Here is a 12,376-nt window from a genome sequence, read left to right as displayed (position 1 = left end):
GAAAAAGCCAGCCAGAAAGACACGCTACTCCTTTAAGATGCCGCTACCAATGCACACTCACACGCCCCTCTCCGCGACTCCAGCCCTCCGCTAGTAACAGCCGCCACCAAATAACTTTTGCATCCGAGCCTTTGCTGGGTTGCTTTAAGTGGCTCCTGGGCCCGGGAAAGCCTGCATGGTCACCGAAGCCCTTTAAAAATGAAACCAGCCTGGCAAAGCTGCAGCATCTCTCCCCTCCACCCCCCCGCACCCCCCCGCTCGCTTCCCGGGCTCTCCCCGCCCGCCTTACCCCGGCTCGGAGCAGCTTCCCGGAGCGGGGACCCGGGAGGCCGAGGACCGCCACCCTCTGGCGCTCCGCCTCGCCGCCTCCGGCTGGCGCTGGGTGGGGGCGAGGGCCGGAGGGCTGCAAGCCGGTGCTCTTTCCCCGCGCCGCTCCCGCCGCCGCTGTGGCCGCCGCGGCCGTCAGAGTGCGGCTGGGGAGCCCTCCGGCCGCCGGAGGGGCAGCCCGCAGCCGTCCCGGAGACGCGGGCCGGGGGAGGGGGCCGCCCGCGCAGCCCGCATCGCCCGCCCCGGCTGAGCGGGAGGTCGCCGCTAACAAGTGCAAACTTTTTGGCCCCCCTGGGCGGCTCGGAGAGGACCCGCGCTCGGGCACCCGGCGGCCCCCGGCCTGGGTGGGCTCCGCAGCTGCTCGTCGGGGCGCCGGGGCATCCCCCCGCGCGGCGCGGGCCAGATGGCGGGGCGCTTCACTGCCCCCCTGCACTCCGCTCCAAGTTAAAGCCGAGGCTAAATCCTCTTGCCATCATCGCTCACGATCACCATCGGGGCTTTTATCTCTCGGTCTGATCCGGGCTGCGTAACTTCCTCTGTGTGGCTTTAACACACCATCCCACCACGGAGCAACGGTCTTCTTAAAGGTGCAGGAAGGAAATACTGCGAGGCTCGGGGGACGCGCCACCGCCCGGGGAGGGGCGCCGCGAGCAGGGGCGTCCCGGCGGGCCCGCGGCCAGGGTGGCCCCAGCAGGCGGCCGCGGGAGCGAGCCTGCCTTGGGGGGGTCGCTGCCTAAACATCTCCTCCCAGCCCAGGGGCCAGCGGGTCCCTGCGCGCAGAGCGCATCCTCAGCCAGCTCGGGTCAGGCGCCGCAGGGCTGCAGCTTCCTTTTTCCGAAACACAGAGGGGCCTGACGGGGTGCCAGCGCCCATGGGCGTAGGGGCTGCCCCATCGGCACCAGGGAGGGGGGCCAAGTGAGTCAGTCCGCCCACCCCAATATCCAAGGGCTCAAGGCTGCTGCTCGGTCTCCCTCTGTGAAGTGCTGCCACCCAGAAGGCCCCAAGCAGTGGGTAAAGGGGTGGGTGGGTGGATTTGGGGAGATGGGGAGGGGGAGCGACTGAGCGCACAACCAGAGCCTGAATACCAGCTGACACATCGCCGCCTCCACCCTGATGGGCCCTGCTTTTGGGAAGCCAAGCCAGCTCCGGGGGGGAGTGCGGAGTAGCGGGGCAGGAGGGGCCTCGCTCCCTGGTAAGCATGGGAGGAGGGCCGGGGAGGACTCGTGCGGAGGCCAGGGCACAGGCCGCCGAGTTGGCACCACTGGGCGGCTCTTGGCTCTTTAACCCCCCCGGAGCTTTCCTGCCAGGCTGCCTCCCAGAGCTGTGGGGAGAGCTTTCTCGGCTCCCAGGGGACGTGTGGCTTTCAGGTGCCCCTGGCCTCCTCCAGGGTGGGTTCTTGTGCACAAGCAGACAGCACCGTCGTCAGGATGCATCAAGAACAAAGAGCCTGAGGACAGAGAGAGAGAAAGAGAAAGGGAGGGGACTGGTCCAAGGTCACAGAGGGTGTCAGGAGCAGGAGCCCAACTGGCACCTCAGGGCTCCGCCCCTCTGCCATCTCCTACCTCCGCCTGAACCCTTCCCTGCTCTTGGCTCCCCCTCTGCTTGGAGAGGGGGCTGTGCGGCTGAATGACGTCTCGACTGTTGTCACAAAGCAGGCAGAGAGGATGCAGAATCAAAGACTGTCATATGCTTTAATAAAAATAACGATAATAATAATCGTAATTTGACATTTATTGCACACCTGTTTTACGCCAGGCTCCATGCAAACCAGTTCGTGTGTTATCTATGATTCTCCCCAGCAACGCCGTGGCTTAACTCCCATTAGCCAAGTCCCAAGGTAGAGACGAAGCTTTGAGATGTTAATTAACTTGCCCAAGGTCACAAGCTAAGGAGGTCTGTGGCCTGGGGGGCAGGGTTCTCATTCCGCCAGGTGGTCCTCGACCGTGGCCTGACTTGCTGGTTAACTTGGGGCACAGCACAGGTTGCTTCTGGGCCTCAGTTTCCCCATCTGTGAGATGTGAATGGTGAGCCTTTCCTTTTCTTAGGAGGGGTCAAAAACAAGGCTGTCAAGTGCTTCCTCCTGCATGTGGGTTTGGATCCCACCCCACAAAGCCGTCCTGGAGAACAGATGCCCGCCAGCCCCTGGTTACCTGCTCCCCGGCCTCAAGGCGTCCAGCGGGAGGAAGCTCCTTCAAGGAGAACACATTGCAATTTGATTTTGAAGCACTTGGCCTGCAGGCAGCAGTGGCGGGCAGCGTGGGGCTCCTGGCTGGGACTCCGGCAGGGTGAGTGATGACCCGGGTCAGCCCTCAGCCTGCTGTCGCCCCCAGGCAGAGTCATTAATTCCCAGGAAACGCCCTGTTCCTCCATCATCACCAAGACTGGATGCTGCCAGGACAACCAACAAGACGTGGAGGAGGATGCTTCTTATTTGTGGTTCATCTAAACACAGCGGAGGGTCCTCCTGCTGTTACCCCGATGGTTTAAGTGACCCATGGGCGAAGCTGTGTGCCACTGGAAACAGGGTTCAAAACGCCTCTCCAGCCCTGCTCTGCCCAGTACCCCCTGCCGCTCCACCAAGCTGAGTCCAACAGGCTTTTTCGGGGACCCGTTCCAGAACCTGTCTTCTGTCCTCCCATTTCCGGACCCTGGGAATTATGGGATAGTGGGGAGAGCACCGACCTGAGCGTGAGGATAATGGACTTTTCTCGGCTCGGCCCTTAACTAGCCCGTGGCCTGGGGTCGGTCGCCACTTCTCCGCTTTTTCACTCAGTTTCCCCGTATGGTAACGAGGGGATTTGCCCAGGGAGGCGGCCCCTGCGGGAGGATCCTGGTTGACAGCAGGCCTGGCCGCGGCAGCCTCCAGGGGGCCAAGTTCCTTTCAGGTGGGCGATAAAGTGCTTATTTTCCAGGATGAAAAACCAATAAGATTCCAGCCATGTAGGGACCAGGTGGTCAAGGGACGTTCATTTTTAAACTTCATTGCGGTGCCTTGTGACAAATGACCTTTTCCCAGCAATGAAGAGAGGCTGAGCACCAGGGGCAGGAAAGTGTTAATAACCCCCAAATAATCGCTGGCTCCCTCTCACCAGCAGCCTAATCATCCTCTTCATTGGTGGGACTTTGGCTCCACTGCACAGTGTTAATTTGAATTGTGTATGTGGAATCCACTATCAGAAAGCATCTGCAGAACAATGCGTTTAATTCTATTCCATCTGTTTTTTTTAAAGGAGATATTTATAAAAGGATATATGTATATAAGGATATATACATATATATGTACGTGTATATATATATGCATATAAAAGACACCGAAGTATGAACAGGGGAGATGGGGCCAATGACATGCTTTATTATATACGTCTTTTTTCTGTCGCTTGACCCCTTTACGATAAGGAAATATGCAGAAATGGGATAGACAAATACCGGGAAATGATAAAGTCATACACCCAAATGATCTACTAGCTTTGCAATGAAAGGTAGCAGATGAGGTCCAGGCCCTCTGGGGATTTCTGAGAGGAGCCAAGTCCTGCTGCAGACAGACAGAAGGACAGACAAGTAGAGTGAGCTCACGCCACTAATTAAGTCAAGTGTAAGCCCCAAAGCCTCCCCCCACGTGTGTTCTCACCCTTTGCCTCGTTCTCTCCGTTCTGTTATGCCAGACCAAGATTGTGATTTGTCCCCTTGACCTTGAGCAGTTGAAATGCAGTTGTAAGTAGGCGGTAAGATCCCGGGAACTAGCCCAGGACCATCTGGGGGTTTCCAGGCACCCCTGGGCTCCTTACCTCCCCAGCCACAGCAGGGGCAGAGGAAGAGAGACCAAGACCCACGCCCAGGGGTCTTGTGACACCTCCAGGCAGTGGCAGAGGCTGTGAGAAGCACCCCAACTCCTCTCTGCCAGTCCCCCGCTCTCATCTCCAGACCATACCCCCATTAATTATTATTACTACATTAATCATACATGTGATTAATTCAATAATGGTGATTCATAATTGATTGCATTTTATATGGCGTCTTTTATCCACGCATCTCCTGAGATGCACACCGCCTACGAGAGACACGTAAAGCAGGACGTGTTCTTCACCCGCCTGCTTTTTGTTGGATAAACTTCTCTTTGCAGAGGCAGGGGGCTAATGGTTTTCCGGCAGACTGGGCTTGCCAGCCCCAGCTCTGTGCCCATCTCCCTGAGTACTGCAGCTCAGGCAGCGTCTTTCCAGCCAGGGGCTCCTGCTGTGCCCTGCCTTGCCTGGTGGTGGCCATGCCCTGGGAACTCTGCAGACCCCATTTCCTTGGCAGGTAGGTCTGCCAGGGCCCCGGGGCTGCTGGGCAAGGCCAGCTTGGGCGCTGCCGGGAGATGGTGCCAGGAGTGGCACCAGACCAGAGCTCTAGAACTCAACTCTCTGGATGTGAGTCCTACCTCTCCTTAATCAGCCGTGTGACCTTGAGTAAGCTACTGCCCCTTCCTGCCTCAGTTTACCCAAATGAAAATCAGGATTAGTAAATTCTCTCCCTTCCTCGAGTTATGATAGACTTTGCATGCGAAGATGCACACCGAGCACTTGGCGCCTGGCACGTAGCAAGGGCTGTCAGTGCAATGGCAGCCGTGGGAGGCGTCGGCTGGGTTCCAGGTGCTGTGACTGGGCTAATCTCATCCCCTCGGAAAACCGGGCCTCGGTTTTCTCAGCTGTACAGTGGGGCGATTGGTCAACTTCCAGTGTTTCGTCCAGATCTGAAGTGAGCGGTTACCGCAGTAACGGTTGAGATTTGGGGCTTCAGAGCCGAGCGGCCCTGGGCTCACACTCCTGCTCACCTTCCCCAGGTGTGCGGCCTCAGGTAAAGGACTCACCTGGCGAAGCCTCGGCTGCCTCCTCTGGAAAATGAGGATAATAAGAGTGTCCAATGCCTGGGCTTGGCGTAAGAGTTTATGAGCTCACGGCTGAAACGTGTTTGGCTTCTAGAAAGTGCTTAACACAAGGTGGCTCTGGCATCCCACAGCAGGCATGGTGCACTGCAGTGTGGGGATGTTCTCACACATCTGCTTCGCCCCGCCCGTGAGAGATGCTAGTGTCGCCCCACTGCACGGATGCGAATACAGGGGCTGAGTGCGGCCTGGGCGATTCAGTTAGGGGTCAGGGCAGGGTCGGTGTTTGAAGCCCGGCCTCATGGCTAGGCTCACTGGTGTGTGGTCCCTGAGCTAAGCTTGTTATTCCACGACTGTTTCCTTCCCAGTGATCCAGGGAGGGAGCTCACTTCGCAGTCCCCACTTGTTCGCAGAAGACTTGGGATGCGGAGCAGTCTGGTCCCTTCTACAGGGCACGTGGTGCGTGATCACCAGGGTGATCAGGACCAGCTCTGTGGAAGGGTGGGAATAACAGGAGGACACCTGCCTTCGCCTGCTGAGTCACCCCCTCGCCTTCTCCCACCAAAGACGGTTGGGTTTCCTTCCCTCTCCACGTGGGACTGTCCCATTCCTGAGCCCCAGGCAGCATGGCGGGGAGGGAGCTCAGCCCAGGAAAAGTCCCACGAACTTGCCTGGCTCCTTCGGGATGGGTGGCCGCTGCAAGGAGGAAGCTCCCACCCCTAGTTCCCAGGGGACAAGCAGACAGATGGGGTCTCAGGCCAGTTGGTGCCCAGCTTGTTCTCAGAACGCCTTCAGCAGACAGCAGGTCTCTGGTCGAAAGGCCCCTCAGGCAGAACCAACTGCTGCGCATGCTGTGGGTTCAGTCTCTGGGGATCCCTTAGGTCTGGGAGATGGGGGATGCGAAGAAGCATTGGCCTCCCTCTCTCAGCCGGGGCCTGCCAGCTTAGATCTCAGGGGACATCTCCCTGCAGGAGACTCTGGGTTACCCACTAAGCACCTACTGTGTGCCAGCACCCTGCTGGGCCCTGATGATGCAAATGGCGACAAATCTACTGGGTCCTGCCTTGGGAGTGCGGCACGTCTGTTAGAATTACCCACGTCGCAGGCACCAAGCCGCCTGTGCACCTCACAAAAATTTACTAAGCACCTACTATGTGCCAGACACTGTCAGGCCAAGCTGGGGAGGCAGTTGAATCTGGAGAAGTATGAACATATGTGAGTGTGTATGAACCTGTGTGTGTGTGTGTGTGTGTGTGTGTGTGAGCATGTACATGCACACATGCGTGCAGGCCCAGTGTGAGTGGGCTGGCTTGGCAGCATTGCCAGAAAACCCTAGACGCCCCAAAGTTAACTGCAGAGGCGAGCCCTAACTCTCAAGGTAGGAGAAGGACAAATTCAAGCCATCGGCACCAAGAATATTAAAACCCGGGCGCCGTGGGGACCCAGCCCTCGACTGCCACCGCTCTGAGCCTGTTTCCTCACCTGTCAAGGGGGGATCGATAATAAAAGCACCTACTTCCCAGGTGGGAAGGGTCCACAGAGGGTCCACGGAGGGTCCACGGAGAAACAGGTAGGGGGTCGTTCCCCATCTGCGAATAGGAAGGGTGTGGTACATGTTGGCTCTGGTTAATTGCCACTGGCCGAGTGCATCCCCCGGCTGTGGCCCTCCGTTGCTCAATGAGGGGACATCCAAAGCCCTGTGGGAGCCTGTGGCTCAGCAGAGGAGACTGTTCTGTGTTAGAAGAATAACGGGGTTCATGAAGTCTGGGAAATAGATGGGAAGCCAGCCCTAGCTCTCGTCTGGGTCGAGGCATCTCTGCTCAAAAGCCAAGACTGGGAATCCACTCTTTGGAGGGGTGAATCCCTACCCCACTCCCCTTGCACCCTCAGATGTGAGGAATGTTCCTCCCAGCTCTCAGCACGGGGTGGCAGTGTCCAGGGAGCTGAGGACAGAGCCACACCCACTCTCCCAGGTGGAAAGCCTCCCCTGGGTCCTCCACTGCTGCTAGCCAGGTGTGCATGCAGGTAAAGGGGCTGGGTAGGGGCAGGAGTCGAATAAGGGGAGCAGCCCCAAGGGGAAAGGAAGCCGCTTCCAATCCTGCAGCACGCCCGACCCCGTGACCCCCCCACCCGGAGGAAAACACTCCTTACCGAGCAGGTGACCCAGGCCTCCTCTCTGACATGTGCCGATCACAAAATAATTCGGCCGGTTGTAGAAATACCTGCTCCATAGCCTCTGCCCTCGCCCTCCCGCTCCCCCTGGTGAGCCCGGGGTTCCTAGAGTGACCTCTGAGCATCAGGTCCGTACCCTGTGACCCCCTGATCATTAGCACCGTCTGAAAAGAGCCCCACGTGGGCCCCAACCCAAAGGCAGCACGTGCGGGCATGCAAAGCCCTGGGCAGACGGGTGTCCTCGCGTGGGCGAGCTGAGAGCCGGAGGCCCCGTAACCAGAGGCAGCTGGAAATTCTGAAACATACCCCACCGTGAGAGAGAGAGGTGAGCGAAAAGCCAGCCCTCCGACCTGCTCTCTCCTGCTCACGCACGCTCACACGCGCTGTGGTGCGTGCAACAATTTCCTCGTTGATTTGCTGACTTCGAGGCTGCTGCGGCAAACTTCTCTCCATCAATACACTGAATTCTGGAGCCTGTCCCCTGTCTCCTAAGGGCATGCGGGGATGCTGCCCCTAAGCCCACCCACGGCTTTCGGGCACTCCTAGGTGTGAGACTATGTCCCTCTCTCTTCTTCACTCTCGGTCACTTTCTGCCCAAAAGAAGCTCTCGGAATCGGGGTCCCTAGGACGTCACAGAAACAATTACTCATGATGGGCGACTCTTGATCTTGAGAATCTGCTTTGATTTCTCACTTAATGACTCGTGGCCTAGTGGATGGAGACAGCTCACGGCTGCCACCGTCCCCTGGTTCTGTTGACTTGGCCGGCTGTCACCATGGCCTCTTGATGTCCACGATTAACCCCTGCTGCCCCCACTCCCTGGGTCCCTAACGAGCCTTAGTCTCCATCCTGGGGTCCTCCTCGTCCCCCCTTGCCCCTTCTTCACTATGGGCTCAATAAACTCAGGCGAGTGCAGGGCTGGGAAGGACGAGCCATCTGGTCTCCTGACCTGGTGCCTTAATGTCATCTGAGAGTGGGAAGGACATGGCTTCTGGCATCCCACCCGATGGAGGACTCACAGGGTTTTTCTTTTTCTTTTTTTTTTCTTCTTTTTTTTTAATCTGGAAAAGCAAAAGTTCTGGATCCGATACCCTCTCATCTTGACTCTGCTAATTCCTGAATCCAAATTTGCCGGCACAGTGCAATTACAAGGCTCGTCAAGACTAGCCCCCTTCCGTGTCCCTGCCTGGTGTCCCATTTGGGACCCCTCTGCGTAGCTCTGGCCACCCATAACTTTCACTGCTCTGTGGGGGCCTACAGGGTCCCGCGCCAGGTGTCCGTGGGCGGGGGTGCCGAGCGAATCACGATGGCCTCCCGCACCGGGCACAGGCTTCAGTCCCCGTGTGAAGGTCTTCGGACACGTTTGCGGTTAGCCTGGCATTTGTGAGCATGGACCCCCAAACCTGACGGCCTACGTTAGAACCCCCACCGTGCCACTGCTTTCCTTGGGCACCCCTCTGCACCTCAATTTTCCATCCGTATAATGGAGACCACGATAATACCCCTCTCTCAGGGTTGTCGTGAAGATCTAATAATGAAATTCTGCTTGCAGGGTGCTCGGAGGGTGGGAGGAGCCTCCGGTGTGATCAGGCTGCCAGGAGCAGGTTGACCCTTGACCTTGGAGAAACCCTTTGGGTCTACCTGAAAGGAGAAATGCCACCTTTGGCTTTGAACGCATGAGGCAGCCAAACCAGGGCGACGAGAGAAGCCATTATGAAGACAATTTCAAGTCGGTGGGGTGATGTGCCCCTGTCCTCCAAATTAACATCCTATCCAAACCAATCAGTTCTCTGAAGTCCGCTTGCATCATCATCCTCCATGAAGCCAGAAGCACGACCCCTCTCTCCTCCGACCCCCCTCCCAGCCATCACCCGCACTCACTGTCGGTCCTTACCACGCAGGCTCGGCTCTTGACCGCAGAGCTCAGGAGACCGCTGCCGTTTCTTTAAAGAAATTTTGATCAACTGGTAACAGACGCTGCACCGGACCCTGGGGGAGGCGCCCTTATCCGGTTCCACCTTGCAGACGGGGACACCGAGGCCCAGAGCGGTGAAGCAGCGTGCTCCCAGTCCTACCCCAGGAGGCAAACCCAAGCCTGCCTGACCCCTCACCAGTGCCCTTGACCCCGCCACGCCTGCGTTGGGAACCTGGCTGAGCCCCGCGGCCGCCTCTCCGGCCTCAGGATCTCATTCGCCCTGGGAAGGAGTCGAGCTGCTATCGTCCGAGGGTCCTTCGTGCACGAGCATTTCCAGATGAACTGCCGGCCTCCCAGGTCCCCTCCGGGTGCCCACGTCTGCACTCGCCCAGTACAAATGTTTCTCCGAACGAGCGACAGAGTGACAGCTCCCTAAGGAGAGGAGAGCCGCGTGGAGAGCAGGCTTGTTAGAAGGCTGACATTAACACGCCAGGCACGTGCACAGGCGCGACCCCGGCAGCGGGGGCCATGGCCACGGGGGTGCGGACGCGGCGGCGGCCAACAGGCCAGAAACGGCTCCAAAACGCCTCCGCGGCGCACAGCGGGAGCTCTCCCTTTGTAGCCAAACCGCCAAACACAGACCGAACAAGTGCTATGTGCATGCGGGTCTGGTGCACCCAAGGGCGAGGCTGGGACTCCTTAGCCAGATGCGATGGGACTATTTGCAGAGAGAACCTCTCGGCACGAGGCACCCACCTGCAGCGCTGCCGCTAATGGACTGGTCTGCACAGAGACCTCACCCGCGTTCGCTGAAACATCGAAGGCTTCATGCGTTTACCAGTTGGTAGGGAGCCATCGCGCTGAGCCGTCCGAGGATCCCCACCACCCCGTCTCCCCCACAAGCGACACGGGGCCCTTCCTTGGAACTCTCCAGACCGCCCCACCACCCAGCAGCCACCCAGGCTAGCTCCTGGAACAGCGACCGAGCCCTGCAGGCCTCACTCCTGCACCCACCTGGCACCTGCTTGGTCTGGTCAGTCCCGTGAGGCCCCCAGGTTATTAACCATTCTGCTTATCACTGCTGACAGCACACACGGCCCCACATACACACGGTGCCGAGATCCGGGGTAACGGGCTCGTTTGCTATCCCATAGAGTCCCCTGCGGGCGACTTCAGGAAGACCCCAGGCCCAGCCTATCGGGTTGGCCTCCTCGGGGTCTCCCCACAAGCAGGGCAGGAAGGCAACTTGGGGTCCTACAGGTGCCTCAGAGTGCGGCACCCACCCACAGGGCCTCTCAGGACCTGTGACTTCCTGTCACCACAAACTTCTCCCCAGCCGGGCCCACCCACCACTCCGCATTTTATAACTGAAGAAAAGAGTAGCTTCTGCTGCTGGAGGGGGGAGCGCTCCTCTGGCTGCTCCCGAGGCTCTCTCAGGCTCTAGGGTGGAGAAGCGCAGGCGGCGGAGAGAAGGGGACATTTCCCGTGGGCAACGACCACTGCGCAGAGGGCCGCGCTGAGCCGATCGGGTTGTCGGTGCCGCCGTCTATTAGTCACGTCTGTCTGGGTCGGGGAACCGCACGGTGGACCTCTCCTTGCTCTCCCTGTTCTAGAGGGTGGCGCGTGAGCCTCTGTGCACCCCACAGAGAGCCCAGAATCTTACCAGACCCCGCTTCTAATTGCGGCGATGTTAAACGTGAACCGAACGACCTGCTTTATTGAGCGTGGACTCTGAATAATTACCCGGATGAAGGAGTAGGGGGCAACGTTTCTGGGAAATCTGAGAGTCAGTTTATATACCCATCCTCGGTGATTTATTAGTTCCTTCGCGGTTATTTATCGAGTGCCTACTGTGTGCCAAGCTCTGTGTTGGAGCCGGGGGAGGCAGACCAGCATCTGTGTGCAGAGACAGGCAAGGTGAGTACAGGTGGTGTGTACAGGTGGTGTGCGCGCTGCCACGGGTGGCAGGGGGCAGGTGCAGACAGCCCTGCTGTTCTCCGGGCAGAGCCGCCCTCCCAGGACCCGCCAGGGTTATTAATATCCTGCTGAGTCAGGGGGCTCTGGAGTTTCGGCATCACAGGACGTTAGATGTTCTTGACTCCTGGCTGCCCTCCTCCTCCTCCTTCCCACCATCCTTCCCCGGCCTCTACCTGCCCCAGGCTGTCGGGAAGGCAGCAGGTGCTGATGGGAAAGGGTCTGGCTTTGGAAGAAAGAGGTGTAGGGGGAATAAGACCTTGGGAGAGAACAGGTTCAGGTCCTCACTCTGCCACTCAGCAGCCCACCCTGAGAAACGCCACCCCTCAGAGTCCCCTCGAAAAGGAGACAAGAATAGCAACTATACAGCATTAAGCAGGCTGTTAATGCCAAGGGCGGACGCCTAGTAGGTGTTAAAAAGCGATGGCTATTCATCCGAGGCCCCTGGAACTGAGGCCGTTTCACGTGCCTTGTCTGGGGAGTGACAGAGAACCAGAACGGTTCAGCTTTACCTTCGTGAAGCTCAGATGGGTGGGGTGGGGGGGTGTCAGATGGTCATCTGGGGCCTATGAGGGGGGACCCCATGACCTGCAGCTCCCACCAGATCCTGTGCGCCCCCCGATACAGAGCCCTCCCACACCGTACTGAGAATTCCTGCCCCTCTCCACACCCCAAGCTCCACGTGGGAAGGCTTTGCCCATCTGAGGCAATGTAGACCTCCCAGTGCCTTGCCCGTAGTAGGTGCTTGGTGCAGATTCGCTGGCTGAATGAACGGACGAGCAACAGGCAAGAAGACGGGGTTGACGCTGCTGAATTTAAATGACTCCTGTGTACACAGGTAACGCTGCGTGATTACTGGATTAATAGGATCGGCCCTGTGGCTAATTGGAATATTAAAGTCAAAATTTCTTCTTATTCTTGCGAGTGCACATGCTCGTTCTCTCTCTCTCTCTCTCTCTCTCTCTCTCTCTCTCATAGAACTGTCACAACTGTCGGCCCTTCCAAGGTACACTAGGCTCTGAGAATCGCAGCTCTGAAAGGTCTTCCTAGTGTTGCAATGAGATGGTGAGCAAGGGCCATGTGTGTCTTACGAGCATCACTACTAATCAAAACAGCCCGTCCGAGCT

The sequence above is a fragment of the Pteropus medius genome, unplaced genomic scaffold (genome assembly GCF_902729225.1).
Source record: "Pteropus medius unplaced genomic scaffold, Ma_sr-lr_union100, whole genome shotgun sequence".
Classification (NCBI taxonomy): Eukaryota; Metazoa; Chordata; class Mammalia; order Chiroptera; family Pteropodidae; genus Pteropus; species Pteropus medius.
This window is presented reverse-complemented; position numbering follows the sequence as displayed.